Source organism: Helianthus annuus, chromosome 14 (assembly GCF_002127325.2).
Source record: "Helianthus annuus cultivar XRQ/B chromosome 14, HanXRQr2.0-SUNRISE, whole genome shotgun sequence".
Classification (NCBI taxonomy): Eukaryota; Viridiplantae; Streptophyta; class Magnoliopsida; order Asterales; family Asteraceae; genus Helianthus; species Helianthus annuus.
The window spans coordinates 40,438,026-40,451,310 of NC_035446.2; positions in this window are offsets into that span (position 1 = coordinate 40,438,026).

The window sequence follows — 13,285 nt, forward strand, 5'->3', positions numbered from 1 at the left end:
TGTTAACTTACCCTTTGGTGGTTTGTTAATACGAAACGAGAAACGAGTTAAACGAGTCACGAAGGTTTGAATGTTGTTAACGAGACGACCAAAAGTATTTTTCACTATTAAAACGAATACGATTTTGGGTCGAGTTAAACGATTTGAAACGAGATACACGATTTGAAACGAGATAAACGAATTAAACGATTGGCTTTGGGTAGTGATTAAATAATGGGATGGGTGTAGTATGATAGAATCATGGTAGATACGCCGCTGGTACTTCTTATATATAAGTGATCCTATCATATTACATTGCGTGTCATTATTTAGTGCACTTGGGAAAACGATTTGAAACGATATCACACAACGAGGTTTTCGAAACGATATAAACCATACGAGTTTTATTAACGAGCTTTTACGAGGTGTTTCCAAATTATTTTACTAAAACAAATGTTTTTGGGTTAAGACTCATGGCTACGAGATTTTATAAACTATAACCAATTTGATTTGAGTTGGTTAATTATGTTGCAATACACTTTTCAAAACGAGGTTTGTATTTTTGACTTTTGTAGTCTAACGAGGTACTGCAACATATAAACGAGCCATGAATCCAATACTCCCACAAAACCTATGTACTCGCCAGCAATTTCTTTGCTGACTTTACTTTTTACATATGTTTCAGGTGATATTGCTTGATGATGCTTGCTAGGAAGTTTGTGTCACATAGGACCTGGACGAGGCCTTAGTGACTTAAAAACAGTCATAACAATATGTAGTTTGTTTGTTTTGATTTAAAGACAATGTACATTACATAATAATTCAATAAAACAAAACATTTGGTTACCATGGTTGTGAAACAATAATTCTGTTGCAACACTCCCCGACGTTTCCGCTACGGTTTGTTGTTTTGACGTGGTCGGGGTGTGACAGAAGAGTTGGTATCAGAGCCAATGGTTATAGGGAATTAGGTTATTAGCATTGCTTTGACCTAGACTATAACTTTAGGACCCTAACACAAGTTTACTTGTGTTTAGAAATTTTAAAACAATACCGTCACCTATCCTTAGGTGATAACCACAACAAGAACACAATAATGAATCCGCTTCGAAAATTAATCATCTATCCTTAGATGATTGATTACTAGGTTTTGAACCTTCTATTATAAGGTTTTGAACCCTTCCAGTCTGATTCATCTTTGGCTTTGTGCCTTTCGAGTTTTCAAAATCTCGTCAAAGTTTGGGTTTAAATAATGTGAACACGTGCAAACTGGAAGAGTGAATGCCTGTACCCTGAGTTTTCTGTCTAAGGCTAGAGTGTTCGTACAAATCCGCATTATCGGACCAGTCACTCTTACCTGGGAACTCTTGGGGTGAGTATTCACTTATAGGCGAGCATGTCTTCGCGATACATTATTTTGACCTATTTACTTTGATTTGTCACTGCGTGTCGTTTGTTTGTTCAAGGTAACGAACAAATGATCGCTTTCCTTGTGTGGTGTCGATATTTTCAATACCTCTTTTGTTCCTCCAATTGTCAACCTCACACGTTTCCCATGTTTCCTTTTTAGACAATGCCTCCACGACGCAATACTCAACCCGATGCTCGAACTTATACTGCTGAGGAACTCGCAGCCCTTGTCTCTCAACAAATGGCTGCTGTGCTTCCAGGCATTGTGACCCAAATCCACGAGCTATACAATAACAATAATAACAACAACAATGCACCGTGTAATTTCAAGAATTTCAATTCTGCGAAACCGCTTAAGTTTTCTGGGTCACAAGGAGCAACTGCACTCCTGCAATGGTTTGAGAGTATCGAGAGCACATTCAGACATGTGGAGTGTCCGAATGAGCGCAAAGTTGAGTTTGCTTCAAGCGTATTTGAGAAGCGAGCTCTTACATGGTGGAACGGAGTAATGCGTGATAGGGGTGCTGAAGTGGCACTAGCACAAACTTGGGATGAGCTCCGAGCTCTCATGATGAGAGAGTTCTGTCCCCGACACAAGATTCGAGTGTTGGAACGAGAATTTGACGATTTGAAACAAATCGGGGGAGAACACCGTGCTTATACGGATCGATTTGAGGAGCTTAGTTTGTTGTGTCCCACGATGGTTACCCCGTTGGATAAGGCAATTGAGAGGTATATCGATGGTTTACCCGACTCCATTCAGGACATCCTGACTGGCGTTAATCCTACTACCGTTCGTCAAGCGATCGAGTTATCTGCTACCCTGACTGAATCTCAAGTCAGGAAGGGTAAACTCACCCGCAAGGGTGATAAAAAGAAGTCAACCGATTCTGAAAAGGGTAAGGGTGAAAAGCAGGATGAGGCATCAAAGAAATCAAGGAAGCGCAAGGCTTCCCAAAACTTCGCTGTCACCAATCAGACTGCACAGAACCCTCATAACCCACCGACTCAACCTCCTGCAAAGAAAGCATATGCTGGTACCGCACCTCACTGCACTCGATGTAATGGTCACCATGTTGCCCAACAGGCCTGTAAACAGTGTGCTACGTGTGGTAGGCTTGGGCATTTGGCCAATACTTGTCGTTTTGGTCAAAATCAGGCTGCCCAGGTTCCAGCACAAGCTCAAGGGAACGCTGCGAGATTCCCACCTGGTTCATGTTTCAATTGCGGAGAAATGGGTCATTTTCGCAACAATTGCCCGAGATTGGTAAATGCGAATGCGAATGTTAATCCAAATCCGAACGCGAACGTGAATGTAATTCCCGCTCGTGGACGAGTGTTTAACATCAACGAGGCGATCGATGATGCAGCTTTAAACAATTAGTACTTTGTATTTCTTCTGGTTGTTATCTTTTAAACATTTAACAGACAATGCGGTTGTTATATAAATAAAATTTGTGGTTTTATTTTAAACTACTGCAATTGCATGAATGTTTGAAGCAACCTTGTAATGTCAACACAAAGACAAACTGCTCGTGTGGTTCTGTCAATCCCATGATCACTTGTGATCTCCCCTAGAACCTTAAACGCTCATTTCTTTTAAAAACCCATTGTTATTCGAGAAAAGGATTCATCTGTCCGAGCTTTTTCACCTTGGGGAGCTCCTGCCCTCTTTGTGAAAAGGAAAGATGGATCTTTTTGTATGTGTATCTATTATCGTAAGCTTGATAAGCTTACCATCAAGAACCGAATTCCTATTAAGATCTTCCTATCTTCATGGTTAGACTCTTGGAAATATTTAAAGTGCCAAATGAAATCCACGGATTGGATTCCTGGCGTACTTTAAATACTCTGGTCCAAAGATAACAAATTAAAGGTCGAATTAATCAATTTTGCGATTTTGTGATTATGTGTTTATGTGTTCTCCTTTGTGTTTTGTGCGATCCGATTTGTTTTCGAAATCCTCATAGAATCTCCCATATCTTCATATGAGGGATTCATAGTAGGATATTCAAAGGTACTACCTTAAATCCTTAACGGGCTTCTACGTGGTAGTTAAGACCCTTGGATTATATAAGTGCCATTTCATATTTCGAAAAAAGACCCCTTGAGTGGTCTATTTAAAGATTGATTCAACATCTGGTCAGGAATGAAATGTGATATAGCTGGAAAGACTTCTAGGTAGTCTGTTTTAAAAGATCATTTATTGATCTACAGGACTCAATGATGGTCTAGTCACGCTCATCACAGGTTCATTCATTTGGTTCTTCCCTACACATTATCACATACACTACGGGGACTATGCAAGGAATTACGTAATTATGGACGCGTACATAATTATGAAATTTAGTGCACAGAAACCACAGTAAGATTTATCATGTGTAAGAACTGATAGTGGCAACAATGACGGAATGTGAACGATGTAATGAGGTACGGTGGACGCACCAATGACACTTCATATACTTGTATATAAGTGTCCCTCTTACACTGCAAGCATAATGTTATTAAAGTTACTAGAAGTTCAGAACCCAACCAGTATTGTCTTATCTTTCCGACTTCATGTTTCGAGCTCTCACAAGTTTCCTCTGATTAAATTTCGGGACGAAATTTCCTGAAGTAGGGGAGACTGTGACATCTGTGCCTCCAAGACCATCGAACAAATACCAAACCAATGAAATTTTGTGTTTCATACTTGGGATTTGTGAAAATATGTGTATCGTTTGCACATATCAAATTCTTGTTCGATTTCGAGCTCTAAATCGCTTTCTGGAAAGTTATACGCAAACTGGTGTGTAAACGCAGTCAGTTTAATGCGACAAACACTCCGGAATAGTGAAATAGGCTTAACATACCTTAAATAACCTTTACATAACTTAGAAATAAGTTGTGGATGGTTTGGTATGCCGAAATCAAGTTTATTCGATCGCAAGGACTATTTGTGTCAAACTGCGAAACTATACCGATTCGTATGGTGTCGAACAGTCCGGAACTTGATTATAAGTTAAACATACCATATATAACCTAAAAATGGCTTAGAAATAAGCTTTGATAGGTTCGGTGTGCGAAAACATGCTTATATGATCTTACAGGGACTAAAAGTGTCAAAAACGGCGTAAGTTTGCATTTTCGCGCATATCTTACGTTCTGGACACATCTGGACATCCAAAACTTTTGTACACACTAAAATATTTTTATTTTAGTGATCGCCATGCAAAAATTCCATTCGTCGCTTAATTTGGGTCGATTTTTGCGTTCGTTACGACTTCCGTCGTAATTAACCGAACAACGCGATCGTACGACCAAACGAACTGACATCCGAGATGTTTTCGAGCATATTTCAGGTCCCCTATGCTTTAACTTCATTTTAGAGCCTTGAAATGAGGTTAACGGGGTTTAAACGCATCGAAAAAGGCTTTAAACACGTGCAGGGACCATTTCTGTCAATTTTGAAACTTTGCTGAACCTGATACATGCTAGCGTAGCGCGAGCCCTAAGGCCTATGCCCTAGCGCTACGCGAGTGCCTCATCTGGACAGAATGTTCATTTTCAGCAACAGTTTGCAAATTCAGGGGCTGTTTGTGCAATTTCTTTGTGTGATGGGCAAGTTTGTGTGTTCACCAAGGCTTCTAATCAGCTTGTAACACATGTATGGCTAGGATTAATGCTTAATGACCAAGCAAAACACTTGTGATGATCCTATTAACTCACCACAAGTATAAATAGCCATCCAAACTTCTCATTTCATTGCTCATTCTCATTTCTCTTCTCTTCAATCTGCTTTGGAGCTCTCTCTCAAGCATTTGGGACTTGTCTTCTTTGTAGAAAAGATAGCAAGGACTTGGGTGAGCCTTCTTTCATTCTTTTTATTTCCTTTTTCCTTTTGTAGTGCAGAAAGTCAAACAGTTTGGCCAACAATTTGACTTTCGGTTTTGACCATCAATTGGTCAAGTCAAAGTTCAATTGAACTTTGACACGTGATTGTGATCACGATAGTTATAATCCTTCGCGATTATAACCGCTGATTACCACGTTATCTAGTTGTAGTGTCGAGTCAAAGTTTCGGTCAAAATGCGCTTTAGCACGCATTTTGCAACGGAACTACTTTAGGGTATCAAAACACTTTGTTTTGATACCAAATCAGTAGGTTAGACATGTTTTGACATGTCTAACTCGACACTATTAGTTTGTGCTTGTTTAGGGTCGTAAGATAAGCGGTCTAAACAACCGCTTATACTTCCGAACCCGACCCGTTTGGTCGATCTTTGGATCCGACCAAGCTTAGTTGGTGATCATAATTGCATAGGGAATAACCACAGAGGTTATACCTTATGATCACGTAGGATCGGTTAGTCATTTGCTAGTTAGCTTGTATGCCCATAGGAAATGACCAAAATGCCCTTTTGAAGCTAAAATCCGTAATTTGACTATGTGAACATATTTTTGACTTGTAATCTGATTTAGTAACATGTTTAGGGATAATTGGGCATGTAAGACTTCGCATAGCACATAGATTACCATCCGAACATAGTTATACGCTAGCGACGCCTTATGGTAGCTTATGTTACCATAATGTGTCGAAACGGGTCAAAAGCACTTAGGTAGACTTCCAAATCAGAATGATGGGACTATTAAATCATACCACAAGAGTTTAATTACTCATTTGATTTATAGAACCTCATTCCATCCTATCTCCCGATTTAGGTGTCGATTTTATTTATCTAGCGATCCGATACTAGGTACCACTTGATTCCTTGATTGCCCGTGCATCGATAGTTCACAAAATCAAGGATACCCTACAATCTCAAGTGAGTACATAGTTCCCCTATTTTATTGTTTTCAATTGTTTTGGGGTGAAACATATGTGCAAAACGATTTTCAAGGTTTAAACGATGATTTCAAAAACGATTAAGATGGTTTATACAAAACTAATAACGATTTCAATAAGGTGAACAAGACTTGTTGGTTGTTATTACATAACAAATGACATTCATTAGCTCTGATCAAGCCGACCAGTATTAGGTTATGGTACCATAGGATCTGACAAATCCCGTTATCAGACTACACCCATGGTTATGTGTGGGGGTTATGTAGGTAACGACCGAACCTGATGATTGTTAACTTACCCTTTGGTGGTTTGTTAATACGAAACGAGAAACGAGTTAAACGAGTCACGAAGGTTTGAATGTTGTTAACGAGACGACCAAAAGTATTTTTCACTATTAAAACGAATACGATTTTGGGTCGAGTTAAACGATTTGAAACGAGATACACGATTTGAAACGAGATAAACGAATTAAACGATTGGCTTTGGGTAGTGATTAAATAATGGGATGGGTGTAGTATGATAGAATCATGGTAGATACGCCGCTGGTACTTCTTATATATAAGTGATCCTATCATATTACATTGCGTGTCATTATTTAGTGCACTTGGGAAAACGATTTGAAACGATATCACACAACGAGGTTTTCGAAACGATATAAACCATACGAGTTTTATTAACGAGCTTTTACGAGGTGTTTCCAAATTATTTTACTAAAACAAATGTTTTTGGGTTAAGACTCATGCCTACGAGATTTTATAAACTATAACCAATTTGATTTGAGTTGGTTAATTATGTTGCAATACACTTTTCAAAACGAGGTTTGTATTTTTGACTTTTGTAGTCTAACGAGGTACTGCAACATATAAACGAGCCATGAATCCAATACTCCCACAAAACCTATGTACTCGCCAGCAATTTCTTTGCTGACTTTACTTTTTACATATGTTTCAGGTGATATTGCTTGATGATGCTTGCTAGGAAGTTTGTGTCACATAGGACCTGGACGAGGCCTTAGTGACTTAAAAACAGTCATAACAATATGTAGTTTGTTTGTTTTGATTTAAAGACAATGTACATTACATAATAATTCAATAAAACAAAACATTTGGTTACCATGGTTGTGAAACAATAATTCTGTTGCAACACTCCCCGACGTTTCCGCCACGGTTTGTTGTTTTGACGTGGTCGGGGTGTGACAACATACACTCCGGAACTGTGACGTAAGCCAAACATACCCTAAATATCCTTTACATAACTTAGAAATAAGTTTTGAAAGATTCGGTATGGCAAAAACATGACTATTTGAACTAAAGAACTAATTACAACAAAACTGCGAAACGAACGTTGGTGACCACCCGGATAATATTTAAATCCCACAAATATTCTGTTATGATTAAAATCTTATTCTAATCAGGTTCGTGTTGAAAAATAAATTAAAACGCTTAAAAACGTTATTTTCCAAGTTTAAGCACGTACCGCGTGTTTCTGCACGACACAGTGCTTTTACTGCGAAACGCGGACAACGCAGCCAGTCTTGACAACTGAAATTTATTTCAGTAATATTTTGGCAAGATTATTTTTATACAAAAATAAAAATAATTTAGAGCGCCATAAACCGGGATTTAAACGCTAGATAAAATACCGGGTATCCAGTTAAACACCTGTTTTTATCTAATATACCATCAAAGTTGCACTCTAAACCCCTCCCCCATATACATTTACGGTCACATATATATGTGTGGCCCACCAAATATTTCCCAAATCTTGCACTATATTTCTATATGATCTTTCTTGGATATCTCAAGATATTTTAAGATCTTGTGATCTTGAAAGATTTGATTTAGATTATGGCATATATATACACAACCCTACTTCACACTTCACCTCACACAACACTCAAACTACACCTTCTCTTCCCTTCCCCAAACCGTCCACTCCCTCTCTCTCACCATATTCATACCTTCAAACTTTGTTCTTCATATTCAACACCCTTCTAGCTAGTTTCAAGTTGGTGTGAAGATCCAAAGGAGTTTCCAAGGTGATTTCAAGTGATTTCAAGCTCCATCTCATCAAAAACTCACTTGAATCTTGAAGGTATAAAGTTTATGTTTAAATCATATACTTTGTTCTTGATGGTTGGAAGTTTCTCTTGAATCTTGGAATTTTTCACTAAACTTGAAATCTAAAAGAAATGGGTCTTGAAACAAATAAAAAATGGTGGTGATATATATGTATGTATAACCGTACATATATATGTGTGTGTATGAGCCTTGAAGTTCGATTTCTTGTTAAATACTTGTTTATGTTGTTGCATGCTCTTGAATAATAGTTTAGATGCAAGTGATTGATGATCTATGTATGATATGTTAAATGCTTAAATACATCAGCAAATAAATCTGAATATATCATATATTTGATGCATTTAGATTAACATAAAATGTTGATGTTATGATAGTATGATTTAGGCACTTGTACATGAAGGAATATGTCGATTTAAAGCTCACGAGATGATGAAAAATGGTTATATGACAAAAACTGTTTTAGATCAGGTTACAAGCACTAAAAATAACATTATTTGGTGTAATATAATGGCATAAAACTTTGACATAGATTTGGTAGCATTGCATGTTGTACATATAGCTTAAAAAGTGATAAAATATGTGAGATTTGCATGATTTATATGCTCTATTTAAGACCTGCACTATTGTGAGTATAACCATTATTTTATTTAGTAAATAACATGGGTTGTGTCAAAATTTCAAGTCGTTTCGATTTCGGATGGTTCGGGTAACGTTTGATGCAAAACTATGCGATCAAACGGTTAAAAATCGCTTTTTCGGAGGACCTTTACAAAACTGTTTTAGATCAGTAACCAAACTGATATTTTTGGTATAAAAAATAAGTATTTTAACTTATATTAAGTTTACTTTGTGTTTTGTTAGTCATACATGGCTTCCGACGTCCAAAAATGTTACCGAAACGCTAAAATAAGTGTTTTTCAACATAACTAGAATGGGTTGTTCATAAGTAAATTTAATGTGTCACAATGTGCTATGTGTTTTACAATATGTGTATGATGATGTGTTAGTATTGACAAGATTATGTGTATTACGCTTGAGTATATGTATATATACAAATACACCAAAATAATCAAAAATAATAACTTTTCCAGAAAACTCAAAGTTATGTGAAAATTCTAAGTATCGGAGAAACTTCGGTATTTATGTGAATTTTGATTATTAAAAATCATCCTTACTTTATTTAGGATGCATAAACAATTTGAGGGATTGTGTTAACATTTAAAAACGCACCCAAGGTGAGTACATAGTCCCCTCTTTTATTGTTTTCACTTGTTTTGGGGTGATTCATATGTACAAAGCGAATTTCAAGGTTTAAACGATGACTTCAATAACGATTAAGGTGGTTTATACAAAACTAATAACGAATTCGATAAGGTGTACACGACTTGTTGGTTGTAATTACATAATGAATGACATTCATTACCATTGATCAAGCCGACCAGTATTAGGTTATGGTACCATAGGATCTGACAAATCCCGTTATTGCACTACACCCATGGTTATGTGTGGGGGTTGTGGGTAACGACTGAATCTGATAATTTTTAACTTACCCTTTGGAGGTTTGTTAATGCGAAAATGAGTTGAACAATAATCGAGTCACACAGGTTTGAATGTTGTTAGCGAGACGACCAAAAGTAGTTTCACTATTAAAACGAATACGACTTGGGACGAGTTAAATGATTTGAAACCAGATACACGAGGTGAAACGAGTAAACGATTTGGGAACGACTTGGAAACGATGTTAAACGATTTCGATAAGCGATTGGTTTTTAGTTAAGTGTTTAGATAACGAGACGGGTGTAATGTGGTGAAAACATGGTAGATACGCCGATGGTACTTCTTATATATAAGTGTTTTCATCATATTACATATCGTGGCGTTATTTAGTTCACTTGGGTAAATGATTTTGAAACGATATCACACAACGATGTTTTTCTAAGAGATATACACTATACGAGTTTTTACAAGATGTTTTACAAGTTGGTGTTCTAAAGCAAAGGTTTTTGGGTTAAGAATCATGGCTACGAGGTTTTATAAACTATAACCCGCTTGATTCGAGTTGGTTAATTAAGTTGCAATATTATACTCTTTTCAAAACAAAGTTTTTAATAAAGTATTGCAACACTTAAACTAGCCATGAATTCGACACTCCTTTAAAACCTATGTACTCGCCAGCATTTCTTTGCTGACTAAGTTTTTACATATGTTTCAGGTGTTGATGCTTGAATGACTGCTAAGATGCATGCGTCACATAGGATCTGGACGAGGCCTTAGTGACATAATAACTATGATAGACAATATAAAACTTGTTTATTCTATGATAAGACATTGCAATGCTTAATATTATCAATAAAACGAAACACTTTTTGTATCCATGGTTGTGAAACGATTGCTTCTGTTACAACACTCCCCGATGTTTCCGCCACGGTTTGTTGTCCTACGTGGTCGGGGTGTGACACTTGAAGCCCTCTAGATCAATTCCGTTGTTGCTTTCATCTATTCCGGTTAGTGTGATTAGTCCGTAAATCGTTTTGTGTGTTCATGTTATTGTTGACAATGATAAAGTGTGTATGATTGATGACGTTTTTGTGAATCGGTTATGAATGGTATTGATCGGCTATCATGTTTTGTTCGGATTGTTTGCATGATGTATTAGGGATATCTTGTAAACAAGTGTGGATTAAATCATTAGTCATTGATGTGTATGGAATCGGCTAGCATATGTGAACCGGATAACGTACTTTGTTAAATTATTAAACTAGGGTTCGGGATAGACACGAATAACGAATCGTAACATGATGATTAAGTGGTTATATGTTGAACGATTTGTGTATGATTACTGATTGATGATGATCACGATGGATGTTCTTGACGGCTGTTTTAGATAGTTAGAATTTCTGTGATTAAATCCGTAACTGACTTGTGTTGACGTAACTGCTGCCTTGACGAAATAGAATGTTTGACGAAATAGATTGTTTGACGAATTAGAATGTTTGACGAAACTGGATTTGATTCGCCAAGGGGGTTTGACGAAATAGAGGAAGTGTTTCGCCAAGGGTTGTCAACGAAACAGAATCTTGTTTCGTCAAAAGGGTAGTTGACGAAACACATTGTGTTTCGCCAACCTGTGATTCGTCAGCTTGGATAACTGCACAGTAACTTAGTTAGACTCTGTTAGAAGTTAACTGTATTAACTAACTGCTGTTAAGTGATGAGCATGACTTATGTGATAACGATTACATACTAGTACTTCTGTGATTATACCTATACGTGAACAACTTGGATATAAACTGATTATGCATACGTACGTATTTAGGACGTGATTGATTTACTTCGAGCACATACTTAGCATACCGAGCAAACCCAAGGTGAGTTCACACAGCCAAGGCATGGGGTTCCTGGGTGGGAATGGGATTTGATGAATTATTGTGTATACGCAGATGGTAGAACCTAACGATAAGATACGACTAGACTAGTAACACTTGTTGAACTGATCTTCGCACACCTGCCAAGGGTTGGCCACGATATTAAGACTGACTTCGCACACCTGCCTTAGGAAGGCCGCGAACTAAATTTACTAATCTTCGCACACCTGCCTGGGAGGCCGCGATACAAATAAACCTAGTCTATAATACTTGGGAAAAATATCCCCTAACATCTTCGCATACCTGCCTGGGAGGCCGCGATGGAAACTAATATGATACAGGACATAACGAACAAACATACTACTACTCACCCTATACTATTTCTGAACTATTAACTGTGAACTCGCTCAACTAGTTGTTGACTCTCTGCTGCATGCCTTGCAGGACCTTAGGTACTTATGTAGCTTGCACTAGGAAGGAGCAGGTCGTTGTGGAGCACAGATCATGAATACTATGTTTAACGTTTCGAATATTTGAACTTATGACTTACTTTGGGTTTACATACTTATGCTTCCGCTACTTAACTATGTTTGGTTTGAACATCAATTGTATTGAATTGGGTTTTACGAACTTCTTTGATTATTATATACTATGTTCAATATGATTGATGGCTTGATCCTGGTCAGGTCACGCCTCCAAGCGGTGGTACTCCGCGTGTGGATTTTGGGGGTGTGACACCTTATTCTGAGATACTAGGTCTTTATGCTCAGTGATATCTGGGGTATTATCCCGGGACTTCTGCTGTATGGAAGTACTGACCTAGTCCCCGGATAATGCTTTCTGCAAAAGCTTGAAATACAGCTACGCCCTCAGCATGTCGATGAAACAATAAAATTGATAGTCACTGCTGTTGTAATCAAAAGATCCTCCAAAGGGGACACACCGAAAAGTCAAAGCCATCATCTCTTTCCGTATACGGAAGTATCGACCTGAGCTCTCACGGCCCTCGCAATTAACCCTTAACATATATCATCTGTGGTATATTCACCTATAAGACTGAATATCGGGATCTGGATACGGGAGTATATTCAAGTAGTGGGACACACGGATAAGTTCAAGAGCTTAAAACATTAACATCATATCTCGGATCAGTTAAACTTTGTGTGAAAATTTAAGTAGACAAATATACTGACAATCTAGGTGAATTGTTTAGAACTTAAAATGAAATCAAGCTTAACGGTGTTAGTGACATGTCTCATAAACTGATATGATCCTCTTACACAAGCTCACAAAAATATTGTTTGTAAATATTTCATTTTTGCATTCTTCTGTTTATACAAGTGGTGTCATTTACTTTCTTTCAGGAAAATCCAAAAAGATTTTATGTGTGTTTTAGCATAAATTTTGAAAAAGTCAAAATGATTTTCGACAACTGATGTTGGAAAGTTGATTTTCAAAATTCCGAGTGCTAAACATGATGACATTGTTGTGAGGGGGAGTGTGTCTTGATTGTAAAAAAAATGTTTTTAAATCAACAAGTGGTTCATCATGTGTGTGTGATTTGAGGGAGAGTGGTTGTCGGTGCATACGTTTATACTCAAATTGTGTTGGACCGTTGTTTGACC